At 28.6% G+C, this 13,899-nt stretch overlaps 1 protein-coding gene and 1 pseudogene across 1 annotated transcript in view; both read left to right on the plus strand.

Annotated features, from left to right (window-relative positions):
* The window catches only part of LOC126844103 (uncharacterized), a 31,837-nt gene that overhangs the window by 973 nt on the left and 16,965 nt on the right, over positions 1 to 13,899 (plus strand). The gene's annotated exons all lie outside the window — the stretch shown is intronic.
* On the plus strand, positions 2,925 to 9,659 carry LOC126844109 (probable peroxisomal acyl-coenzyme A oxidase 1; annotated as a pseudogene).

Raw genomic sequence — 13,899 nt, forward strand, 5'->3', positions numbered from 1 at the left:
TGTACTATTTACATTTTATTTTCAATACAATGAAGAAAAATATTAATATATTGGTACAGTGTGAAGCCATATTTGTAGATGGCACATTTGAATACGCACCCAAATACTTTATTCAGCTTTATACGATACACGAATTAAAAAACAGTTATTATTTTGTTTTGGCTTTTTTCTAAGTGATAAATGCAAAAAAGCATATTCAAATGTGGACATATTTAATTGAATTATGCTCAAAATATTCATCTGAAATACTAAGTATAAAAAAATGCATATCGATTTTGAAATAGCCGCTCACGAAGCTGCAAAAACGGTGTTTCCTTAACGTTTTCCATAACGTATTAAGTATCTTCACAAAAATATTACATTTTGACAAAATTTAATGAATATAGAAAGTCAATTATATTAAAAAAAAACGAGGTAATTATAGTGCAGATGAGTATAAATTAATTTTTTTTTTAATCTTAAAAATATATACTAGAACAAAAATTATTTAATTTGTCATACTTTTATGGGACACTCTAAATAGATACTAATAGGTGTAAGGACAATATTTTGTTTTTGATATAATCTGATTGCCAATACCCATCAACGACGGTCTCAATTGATGAACTAATACTGTTGTTTAACAATGTTCTATAATATACAATCTCACAAGAATATAGGTAAATTAATGTTCACACTATATAGTTGACACAATGTGTAGTCTAAAAATGAAAATGTTGCCAGTGGATTGTATATCTTCTTTATCGCCTTCCGCTCCCAACTACATTGGGTCGGCCACCCTAGTCCTACACCTCCATAGAGCTCGGTCTTCTACATCTCGTTCAATCACCCCCACTATCATCATTACACTCTGTATTCCGTCCATCCATCTTTTATTTGGTCTTCCTATTCCTCTTTTTCCCTCTATATTCATCTTCATAACACCTCTCACTGCCTCTGTCTCATCACTTCTCATAACATGACCGAGCCATCTCAACCCACTCTCTCTCATTTTCTCCACAGTTGATGCAACTCCTAGACTGTCCCTTATGTGTTCATGCCAGTAGATTCGATATAAATGTTAAAATCATTCAAATTATTAAATGTATTATTATTGCCAATTATTTTTAATCGGGTAGCCGACCGCTAGCTCCTGATATATACGTGGAAAAGTTAAAAGTTCAAGTTGCTATAACTTTTGACTACGACAAGCGTAAATCTTTTACAATAATCATAAAGATAGATTAAACTACTTAAATTTACGACCGCGGCTGTATTCAAACTTAAATGCCAGCGACGTTCCTTTGATTTCAATAGTTTGACGGAAATACGCTTGAAACTCACAAGACCACATGTACAGTTGATTTTGTAGATTTGTTCGACGATGAAGTATTAAATTCTGCTTTAGGCTATTATATGATGGAAATGTCTGTAGCCAAATTAGTAATATGTATGCAAGCCATCGATCAGTACAGTTATGTTTAAAACATTTTTATTAATCCAAAAATTAGCTGATTTTATTATAGATCAATGAAAGTATATATAGATATTTGTTTGATTCTCCCAAAGTAAATATTCATATCCAAGTACGGTTAAAAATAAATATATACTATTAACCTTTTTTTCGGAACAAAAAGTGGAAATATATATTATAATAATATCTATATATTATTAATTATTATGTTTAATACTAATGACTGCAACACATTGATTACAATTTCAAGTATTATCCCTTTAAGAATATTCATTATTTTTTAGATTTCAAAATCGAGAAATAACGATATTATTGCACAGTGCATTTATAAAAAATAATTGTAATTGATTTGATGAATTCACATGTAATCCATTGGTAACTATATTATTGTTTCATTTAGTAATCTTAACAATTGTTTTATAGGAGATAACCAAACAGGAATAATATTAAGGTGTAAATGTAAAATCAAATAAATGAAGCCGGAATAATAAATAGGATAGCTACTATTATAACATATAACAATAACGCTTAGATATTGTGAACTTAACCTACGTTAGTAATTTGGACACATAAATACCTTATGACGTCAAATAAATTGATTCACAATAATGGTATCTCACGCCACTGGTACATTGAAACTGAAGACTGGCTTTTGACAGCGACTTAGGCCAAGTAAAGAATGCCGCATGCGAATAAATTTGTAATTTTAGATTCGGTGCGGAGCTGAGATGGTATTGTTTTTACAATGATGTGTTTTTATTTTATTTGTATCAAAGAAAACACCCAAAAATTTACAAATTTTTCAACTTAAAATTACAATGCTCTAAAATTTTTTTAAAAATAGTCGAAAATGTTCCAAATTTATGTGAATTATTCTTCAAACATAGTACTATCGATAGACATTAACAAACAAGCAAAAATATTATAAACCCTTTCCTCTAGAAGGGATAGAATTTTTTTCTTTATTTCTCTTTTTCAAGCAAAGTTTTAGAGGTTTAGATGTGAAAATTAGACCGAAGGTAGATCTAAAATGAAACTATAACATATACAATTTTCTCAAAAATCTGTTGTCAAATTTTTTTTATTAAGGAAAAACCCGCAAAATAGGGTAAATTTACACTTTGGCCGTAGTCAGTTTCTAGGTTGCTATGTGTGAGTAAATCAACAGTCAACAGGTTAAACAGGTCAACAGGTCAACAGATATTGAACTTAACCTACGCAGCAATAAAAAATTCACACGAAAATTCCAAACCATGTTTTTATTTTACTAAATAAGACCAGCGGATTTTTTATTATTTTGCTTTAATTAAGTATAGAATGTTTGAATGTTATTATAATGTTTGAATGTTATTAAAATAGTTTAGTTATTGTCCTTGATACACCTACTCACTATACTACTCACCTACTTAATGGTTCAATTATTGTTTAGCATAGATACTTCACTATTGTTCGTTAGTATTTTTATTTAATAAAAATGAAAATTACAATTAACGAGGATTTGAAAAGAGAACGCCAAAATTGTACTTTCAACGTCGAAGAACTTACGAATTTTTTTAGATGGTGATATTCAAAGTACAGAAGCTAGAAGGAAAATTGGTAATTGAATGTTTTTTTTCTCCTATTCCTCTTTAGCGCTTTTGTTGTACCGCCTTGCCAACACATACACATTATATAACTATACTAAGTGTTGTATTTTCAGAATCGTTTTTTTTTTACCCGATCCCCGTTTTAAAGACAAAGTTCCAATGGCATATTTAAGTCACAAAGAACGTTATGAACACGCTGTAAGGAAGAGTGTTGTTTTGTTTAAAAAAATTACGGACTGGCAACAACAAAATGACGGCAGTGGCGGGTCCACGGATCTTTACGGATTGGTATATTTTAAAAAATTATAGGAATTTTAGAATTAGTTAAATTTGATATTTTGTTTGTTGTAGAGAACTCATATATGGTTTCTTGCTAATGCTATCATAAAGGATGGTTCACCTTTTGCTGTACATTTGCTTATGTTCATTTCTACAATTATGGGACAAGACACAATGGAACAACAAGACGTTTGGGTCGGTCGAATGTTCAGCAGTCAGATAGTAGGAACATATGCTTAGGTAATATAAAAACTAATATGGAAATATTATATGGATTGTGCAGGGTGGATACGATTAGGGTTGATCGTCTGTCTAGAAAAATGTACTGTCATAGTTACCTATGTATCGTAATTAACAATATAGTGAAAACATTTTCATTACCTGTTGACTGTTGATTCACTCACACATACCAACCTAGAAACTGACTACGGCCAAAGTGGGGGCTTTTCCTTTATAAAAAAAAAATTGACAACAGATTTTTGAGAAAATTGAATATGTTATAGTTCCATTTTAGATCTGCCTTCGGTCTAAATTTAAGAACTAAATCTCTAAAACTTTCCTTAAAAAAGTGAAATAAAAAAAACAATTCTATCCCTTCTAGGGAAAAGGGTTTATGATATATGATTTCCAGATACTTGCTTGAAGCTACCCACGATCCCAATTTTTTCGAGGCTGTGGGTGTTATCATCTATTTATATGTTGTTAAAAGTAAATTTTAATTTAAATACCTTATGAAAATTTAAATAGTTGAGAACTTTTAATTGGTCTAAATTTTAACAGCTGTACAGTATGATTTATGAATTACAGTCGTTTTTATTTTTATATCCTAATAGTTTAAGTCTTAATAATAATACTCGTCATCACAGTTTTATTGAATGTTGATAAAAAAATATTTATTGGTACTATAAAAAAACTAATAAAACGTATGAATACTTATTTACAAATTAAATTATAAAATAAAACATTTAAATTCACTAATATAAAAATAAACCTTCGTCATTTGTCAACATTATAAATAATTGTTTAAAAACATTAATCCAAAATATAAACTCAGACTTAAAATCCATTAATTATTAAGAAAAACATAGCATATTTTCCAGATATAGTATGAAATATAACAATAATTAAAAACACTTCTTTGAAAATCACAATAAAAAACAAAAAAGTTTAATTCACAGATCAATACCAAATAGTTTAAAAAACTTAGCATAATTAAAACTGTCAGTCTCAAAGAACAATAATAAAAAAATAATCATAAAGGTAGAAAATAATAAAAATACTAATTTTAAAATTTCAACCGAATACCATGTATGGCAATATTTTTGTTAGAATAATTTGGTATTGTAAAATACACATTGTCAATTAAACGAAAAAGCCTCAAGGCGGTTTCCATTGTTTTTGCGAAGTTAATTTTTCTACTATTGATATCTTTCTCATATTTTATTGTTATAAATGAATATATTTTCATAAGATTAATAATTATTATTTTTTAATTTCTATACTGTTAATGAAAGTTATTAAACAATTCTTTAAAAGAGAAAATAACGTTTAACTTAGTTTTTTTAAAGTAATCTTAAAGTTTTAGTAGTAAAACTAATTGTGTAACTGCAGTTAATGTGCATTTAAGAGTATTTTGAGATGTTATTAATTGCACTTGAAAAGAAAATGTGTTATTGAGTTTTTTTTTAATGTTAAATATTACTAAATATATCGTACGTGTTTGTTAAAAGAAAATCAATCACACGTTTCAGTTCAACGTGAAATTTTAATTTGTACATTAGTGTAGGTGTTAGTTTAAAAAAACCAGTACAGTGGGGTCGGGACATAGTGGGGACGAAGCATAGTTGGGTCGGGGCATAGTAGGGACGAGGAGGTCACAGGTTTACAGGAATTTTTAAATCTGAATTTGATAAAATCACTTTCGAAAAAACGCTTCGATGCAAATCGGTAGTTAGTATTTTCAAGCCAGTACAGTCCAAACCAAGCACAGTATAACCAGCAAAGTAAGAACGTTTTAAATTAAGGTTCTGTATTTACAAATGAGCATCAAAGCGTTTATTTGAAAGCGATTTTATTCAATTTTATCACTTTTATTTATAACAATTCTTGTAGACCTGTGACCTCTCCGTTTCCTCATTGCTTTGATTACATTATGTCAATACTCTACTGTACTAGTCCTCTCGGATAAAATCACTTCCAAATTATCGCTTGATGCTCATTTGTAAATACAGAACCTTAATTTAAAACGTTCTTACTTTGCTGGTTATACTGTGCTTGGTTTGGACTGTACTGGCTTGAAAATACTAACTACCGATTTGCATCGAAGCGTTTTTTCGAAAGTGATTTTATCACTTTCAGATTTAAAAATTCCTGTAAACCTGTGTCCTACCCGTCCCTACTATACCCCGACACAACTATGCTCCGTCCCCACTATGCCCCGACCCCACTGTACTGTTTTTTTTTGCAAAAACGTAGTGGACCAAATAACACATATACAATGTCTTGTTAAATTTAGTTAGAATGGTGGACGATTCATGTTTAAATCGTTTGTATTCCATAGTTTAAATTATAATTGTTTATTCTCAATAAAATTAATATTTATATTTTATATACTTCCATTAGAGCAATCTCACACAAACTATTTATACTTCATAGATTATATTATTTCAAAGCTCTATTATTATCTATTTTACTAGATTGACAATGTACAAAACAAAATGCAACTAAAAAAACCTTTTCATAGATCCTTAAAATATAAAGGGTGGGATAGTGGAACGGGTTTTCCCATTTAAATACATTAGAAAATCGACCGTTTTACTGCCTCACCTGTATATTAATTTCTTGTTATTTTCTAAAGGAAAATCGATTTTCTTACATTTAAATTAAAATAAATCGTATACTGGTACTGTGATCGAGAAAACAATAAATTTTACCTACATATATTACTTATTAGTTAAATATTACTAACGTGTATAGCCACTAGCGGTCGGCTGTTGGCTGTTATTTAACAATAACCTTTTATGGATATTTTAATAATAGTATAGGAGCAGTATCATGATGTTAAATGTTCACGAGATTTGATCTAGTCATAAAATAAAGTACTATCATTCATGACTTTTAAATACTATTAAAATATATCTTAACTTGAACACACTAATAAAATAATGAAATATTTTATACAAAATTAGAGCTAAAAAATATAAACTAAAAAATTAAAACTAGCATGAAGCAGATTATATATCTAATATAAAATAATTTAAACAATCTAGCGAGAATCTCTTCAAATTAATAACAGTATAACAATATGCAAAACAATAGTTTTCCTTTAAAAAAATTGTGTAATAAAAATACATTTTGGGGCGGTAAACTGCATAAAAACCAACACTTAATCTGAATCCAAAAAACAACAGTCTTCTTCATAATTTGCTGGTAGTTGGAACTTATATACTCATAGTTGACCTTCGGTAAGGTAATATAACGCAGGCGATAAAAAAACGAGATAACGACAGTGGTTTTGTTGTATCAGAATCATTAAGTGTCTTAATAAGTACACGGATAGGTTTTTTTCCCAATAAATCGTGTGTCTACTATAATCAGCTACACGATTTAGTCGTCTGTGATATCATGTAATAAACACAATATTATGATAACGACCAAAGAGCCCTAACCTAACCCAACACGGATAGACGTTACCAACTGATAGTTTTTAGTGTCTGTTCGTTTCTCACATCTGGTACACCGGGTTTTTAGTAAAAAAAAAGAAAAATTGAATTTGTGTAAACTTAAAGTCAAAAGTGGTACTTGAGCACTAGTATCATTCTGCATAGATATACATAAAATTGTTTTAATGATTTGATCAATTTTTTTTAAAGATTTTAGGTGTTTTTGTTAAAATATACAAAATCTGCGAAAACAAAGTTTCCCGGCAATTAAAAAAAAACTGTAGTGCCGAATTTTTTTCCCGTTTAATATGTTATGGATACATATGAGTTCCAACTAATGGAAAATTTTCAACCCAAAAGTTTTAAAATTACGGCTAAAAACCCCGAAAAACAAAAAAACTTGTACCCCCCCCCCCCCCCCAAAGTACCAACTAGATGAAATTTGCGATTTATAGAGTAGCTATTCGAAGGAATTGGTCCAGTATTAAAAAAGTTACAGTGTATACAGATAAAAAAAAAACACACATCAGAGTAAAACCAATACCTTCTCGCTTTGCATCGAAGCTAAAAGACTAGCTATACAATTTTCGTAAGAAATAAATAAATATTTAAAAAAGGTTATAGCTATAGAGATTTAGAATTTGATGCTATTTATATCACACCAATTATGTATGGCGAGATGGTTATGTAAAAGATAAAGTGTGGTCAGCGTAGCTTAACATTTTTTAAACGAATTGTGGTGCATTCTACACGGCCACACTGTGCCTTCATTTAGAACTTGAAATGTATTAATTTTTTTTTTAAAGTACGCATAATACTGAAAATTATGAAATATCGTTTACTTGTTTAAAACTTTAGAGACAAAATCTCTTATATGTGGACAAGATAACGCGGTAATTACTGGTTTGAAAAACCTATTGCTGGATGTTGTCAAGCTAAAATATTGATAAACGGTTGTCTCTCTCTCTCTCTCATTATATCTAATAGATATTATAGATAAATTATCTATAGACAGATTATGGTATTTTCTGCATAGATTATATCCCCTGTAATGATTCTATATTAGTTAAAGATAAATATAAACAACAAACATGTTAATATTTGTATTTTGTACGATAGACCGAACTGGGCCACGGAAATTTCATTCGAGGTTTAGAAACCACCTGTATTTACGATCCATCAACTGAAGAGTTTGTGTTGAACAGTCCCACATTAACCTCGTATAAATGGTGGCCTGGTGGACGTAAGTTTATCATTTTATAATCAGGAGAGCAATTTTGCTAAAAAAAAGCGGCCGGTGTCGAAGACCCTTAAAAAAATTAGAAAATCTTCTCTCCTCCCTATATTATGACACAAAACATTTTTTTTTGCGGGGGGGATGTTTAAAACTATGGGTGCTAAGCTCCCTAAAGTTTTCCCCAATTTGCGCCTATGTTTATAATTAAGTATATTTGTATAGATTTAAAAGTAATATTGTTAAACTTAAAATCTAAAAATCCTTAGATTCTCATAGAAACTAAGAAAATATGTATATTATATTTTTAGTCGGACATACCTGTAACTGTGCAGTAGTTGTAGCTCAGTTATATACTCAAGGAAAATGTCATGGTATACACCCTTTTGTTGTTCAGCTCAGTGACAAAGAAACATGGATGCCACTGCCTGGTATTACAAATATAATAGTTTGTCATCTATCAATGGGATTAAGATATGTTTTCTGTATTATTTACCTTAGGAATAAAAATTGGCGAAATCGGAAGCAAACTTGGAATGAACTCAATCAATCATATTTGATGAAAGCTTTTCGAGATGCCAAGTCTGGCTTCGAATTAACCGAAACGGTGAAGTATTTAAATAATTTTAAAAACCTCAAACGTTTAAATTGGACAACAGATTTGAAATGTATGGCAGACGCTTTCACGCAAGTAGCTGGAAGGTAATTTCACTATATTTTAATGAACAATTTTGACTTAGAAAATATGTAGAAGAAATAATTGTTTTTTTGATTAATAGAAAAATGTTATTTATCAATCAATTCATTAGTAAAGTCGGGAGTTCCTCGTGAAGATGCTTGGAATCAGACATCTATTCAACTTACAAGAGCTTCTGACGTTAGTTATTTTAGACGTACCTAACGTATTACCTATTTGCAAAAAAAAAAATAATATGATTTAATTTTACAGGCACACTGTCGAGCTTTTGTGATTAATGTATTTATAGCTACTCTTCACAAAGTTCAACTCTCTCCAGAATTGAAGTTGGTAATAACACAACTGGCAGAACTGATTTGTGTGCATTGGATTTTATTGAAATTGGGCGATTTTTTGCAGGTACTTTTCAATTTTCTTTGAACGTTGTTTTTTGTATACAGTTATATTAGAAAAAATATTATTCATTGTTTAGTTTTCAAATTTAAAACCAAGTGACGTACGTTCAGTACAAACGTTATTAGAAGACAGTTTAAAACGTCTCAGGCCGAATGCAGTTGGCTTGGTAGATAGTTTCGATATGAGAGATGAAATTTTGAGTTCGCCGTTGGGAGCTTATGATGGCAATGTTTACGAACGACTTATTGAAGAAGCCAATAAAAGTCCGTTGAATAAAGAACCTGTCAATGAATCATTTCATAAATATTTAAAACCGTTCTTACTATCAAATTTGTAAATCATAATAGGTATAAGGATTTGAACAGTAGTTAATTGTGTTAAATATTATTGTTATATGTTGGATATTTGAAAGTGGTTTGGTACTAATATATTATACTTCATGGAGTTTGTTTTTTTTAATACTTAATTAATTTATAAATTATAATTATATCTTTATTATTTTTACCAAATGGCATAATATACAAAGCGATTATATTTTTGTATTATTTCACATACATACTAAATGATTTTATGTGTGTATCTAGTTTTTAGTAAACTATATCCTATTTTATATTTTAAAATGTTTTATTTACCTATAATTTTCTAATATATAATTAGAAAAAAACTTCACACATGTACTATACTGTATTTATTACATTGTTAAACTTAATTTTATGCTATTCTATTGTAACTTGAATTATAATAGCTAACAAAACATTGTTGAACTTATGTATTACTTATATTTATTTTAATAACCCATATTTGCCTTTATGTGTGTATGTAATTTCAAACGCAAGTATACAGGTTGATCCAACCGGTGTAAGACAGTATTTTTCTGGAAAAAAAAATGAATATTTTATGAATTTTTTTTTCCTTTAGATGTAGGTACATTTATTACTACATTTTAAAATTTTTTTTTAAATGTTTAACTACGACCATTTTAAACAAAACAAATATGCTTAGGTTTTTTTTTCAATGGGAACATATGTTATTAAGTTATTTCACAAATATGTAGAAATTTTTTTAAAAAATTAACTCAAATATGAACGTCAGAACTAACAACGGTGTTTTTATAGATTTATGGCGTGTAGTGGTGAAACCAGGTGAAGTGAAGTCATGTTTACACACTTTGATTATCTGCTAGTAATAGATTGTTTTTTCTAACACTAACATTCATAGTTCATATTGAAACGAACAGTGCTCACAAACAAAACATCATATCTTTTGGATGTTTTTAAAATAGTGTATAATATTTACAAATGTAAATATATTTTTTTACTAGAAAATAATGTTTTGAAACTTATTAATAAATAAAACCCGATTTTGGTTATGATTCATTTATTTTGTATGTAATATATTTTGATTGTCAAGCGACGGTCTCCATTGATAAATTAATACTGCAGTTGTTTGACAATGTTGTATAATATACAATCTCAGGTGAATACATGAAAATGAATGGTCACACCATAATATAATTGACAAAATGTGCAGTCTAAAAATGAAACTTTTGCCAGTAGTTTCTATATAAATGTCAAAATCAGTCATAATATTAAATGTAATTTTTAGTTATTGTATAAATGTTAAAAGCAACCATATTATATGTATTATTACTATCCATAAGTATAAGTAAATAATACGTATAATTAATAACAAAAAACTCATTATAATTTAGTGCAGTCTTAGATGTTATTTTTCAGGTTGTCGCCTTTAATTAAAAAATATTCATTACGTAGTTTACACACCAATTTCAAATAAAAGATATATGATTTAATTAAGAATATAATAATAATATATTTTATTATCAACCTACGTGGACGTTATTTTTTTCTATACTGTTGTCAATGTTCTTTCGTTATTGCTAAGACTAATATCCGGCAGAACCGTGTTTGATGTAGATAGATAAGAACTGCTTGTTTGTCATTATCTAAAGGCAGGTAGGTGAGTAGCCAGTTAAGTGTTAGAGATTTAGGTCTGAAAATTATACCGGAACTAGATCTACAATAGGCCTATAACATAATATATAGTTTTCATTGAATTATGTCAAAATGTACTATTTCTATTGGATTTTCACAAAACAAACCAAGTGATCTTTAATAAGATTGAGACGTTATAATGTTTACACACTATGATGATTAGTTAATCGTAGATTTTTTTTCCATCACTACCATTCATGGTTCATATTGAAAATATGTAGATATATTTTTTTACTAGAAAATAATGTTTGAAAAATTCTAACCTTATAAAATAAAATAAAACCCGATTTTGGTTATGATTCATATATTTTGTATGTAATATAATATTAATATTCTGATTGCCAAGCGACGGTCTCCTTTGATAAATTAATACTGTTGTTTAACATGTTCTAACAATGTTCTAAAATATACAATCTCACACGAAAAATAAATGTTCACACTATATGAATTGACACAATGTGTAGTGTGAGAATGAAAGGTCTGTAGTAATGTAGTGTTACCTGTTCACCTAAACTTTAAAAAAACCAACCAGCTGTGTAAATTAACGAAAACAACTACATACAATGCAAAAACCTATTAGATTCTGGTTGTTCGGTCGGAATATAAGCCCATCCAAAAGTCGCAAGAAGAAAGCTTAGTTTCAACAGCCAACAAATAAATATATCAAGTCGATGACTGTCTAAGAAATTCAATCAGCTCAACGATTTCAGTAAGTATTTCCATTAAACCCTAAAAATTGTAATTACGTTAAAACTAAATAAACGCATGAGCTAATGAGCCGATAGTTTTAGTGTGAAAAAGACAGTAATAAGTAAATTTTATTTGCAAGTATTTTTATTTTGGGTCTTAACTGCGTCCTTTAAAAACGTTTTCGAGCAAACGATTTTGTTATAATATTGATTTTTACCAAACAGATAAAAATATTGCGTTTTACACAATCCACACTTTGGAGAGAATTCTATAATAGATTTAAAATGTTTTCATTATTTGGCTTGATGTCTTACTTTTGTGAGATATTTTACACAATGGCGTGGATCCAAGGGGGGGGAGCAAAGGGTGAGTGGCCGCTGACGATTAGTAAAATATACGATTAATTCGATAAATTTTCATGGCAAGACAAACCCTTCAATTCTTAACAATATAACATACAAAAAAAAAATTTCGTTTTATTTTTAAAGTATTTCAATAACATCTGCCATTAGTTTGCTTTGTTATTGATTTATATATATGGTGTATAATATTATTGGTATATACGTACACAGGCTACAGCAATCTTTTTTTTATCGTTGACATTTTTTTCCGGTATTAATTAAGCATAATTGTTTGTATTTATTTATACTCAGCTTTACAATAGTAGTGTATACTGTATCGCTGGTTAAAGAAAAATATTAGGACAACGACAATTTCTCTTCCCACCCTCTCAATAGACCTTATCACAAGACAGTCAGCACTCGGAGGTCGGCCACCCAAAATATAACAATAACAGCATCAGAAGTTGTGTTCTATAAAAAAATCGACGAACGACGGTTGGGTGACAACTTCCAAATTAATGTTTAGTAACAGACAAATTTTTCAAAATTAAATAGACGAGACGATTTTGTTCTGTAATTAATTTTCTACTAATTATTTACTAATACCGTGTGTTCATAAATAAATATTTATGTATGCACTTTGATGTATTTCAATTATTATAATATTCCTGCACATCGAACTTGCATATTTTATGCACTTAATATGCAAATTGCATATGCAGTTTGCATATTTCGAAAAAGAGATATAATTACGTTTACAGGATATGAAAATAAATGATCTAAACAATAAATAAGGATCTTATAAATGAATAGCATGTCGTTTTCAAAAAAAACAACATTAGAGAGTGGTTTTCTATGTTAATTTGTGTGCTGAATGTGGAAATTTTTTTTTAAAAAATCCTGAAGACATCGTTGACCTTGAAAAATTAATTTCAAGGACAAGTTCTAATTTTTTGCTGTAATTATTATTATATTATTTGCAGAGAAATTAAATGTTTTTTTTTAAATGGACGTGAATACAAATTAGAATTTCAAAATATATATTGTGAAATGTAGACAAAGGCTATTGCGTGAAATTTTCTTAATTTATTTAAAGTAAAATAAAAATACCTACGAAATAATCGTAATTATTATAACATAACTTATAACATTATTTTATTTTATTGACAATATAATATATAAACTCGATACTGTTTCTGTATTTTTCTTAATTTTTTTATTTCTCAATTTTCTTACTTGTATTCTCGTGGGTACAAGTACAGACTTGTACCGTTGCTAGTCTACTATTTCGTATCAAAGGGAATTGCCAAAATGTAAACAATGACTTGGCGTTATTCGTTAATATTGGTACATTTACTCTTCAAGAATTTAAGGCCACTTAATTCATTATTCAATTTTAAGCTTTGAACATTGTTACATTTTTATAAATTATAATAAATAAAAAATTAAATAAATATTGAAAAATAAATTTTCAAAAATGACGTTTAATATCTTTTATTGCATAATATATTATTGAATTATTAATATTATTTGATAGGCAACAATTAAA

Source organism: Adelges cooleyi, unplaced genomic scaffold, assembly GCF_023614345.1.
Source record: "Adelges cooleyi isolate 19-005CV unplaced genomic scaffold, UGA_ACOO_1.1 ACOO_flye_CR_arks_rails_tigmint_CR_PRNA_63, whole genome shotgun sequence".
NCBI lineage: Eukaryota > Metazoa > Arthropoda > Insecta > Hemiptera > Adelgidae > Adelges > Adelges cooleyi.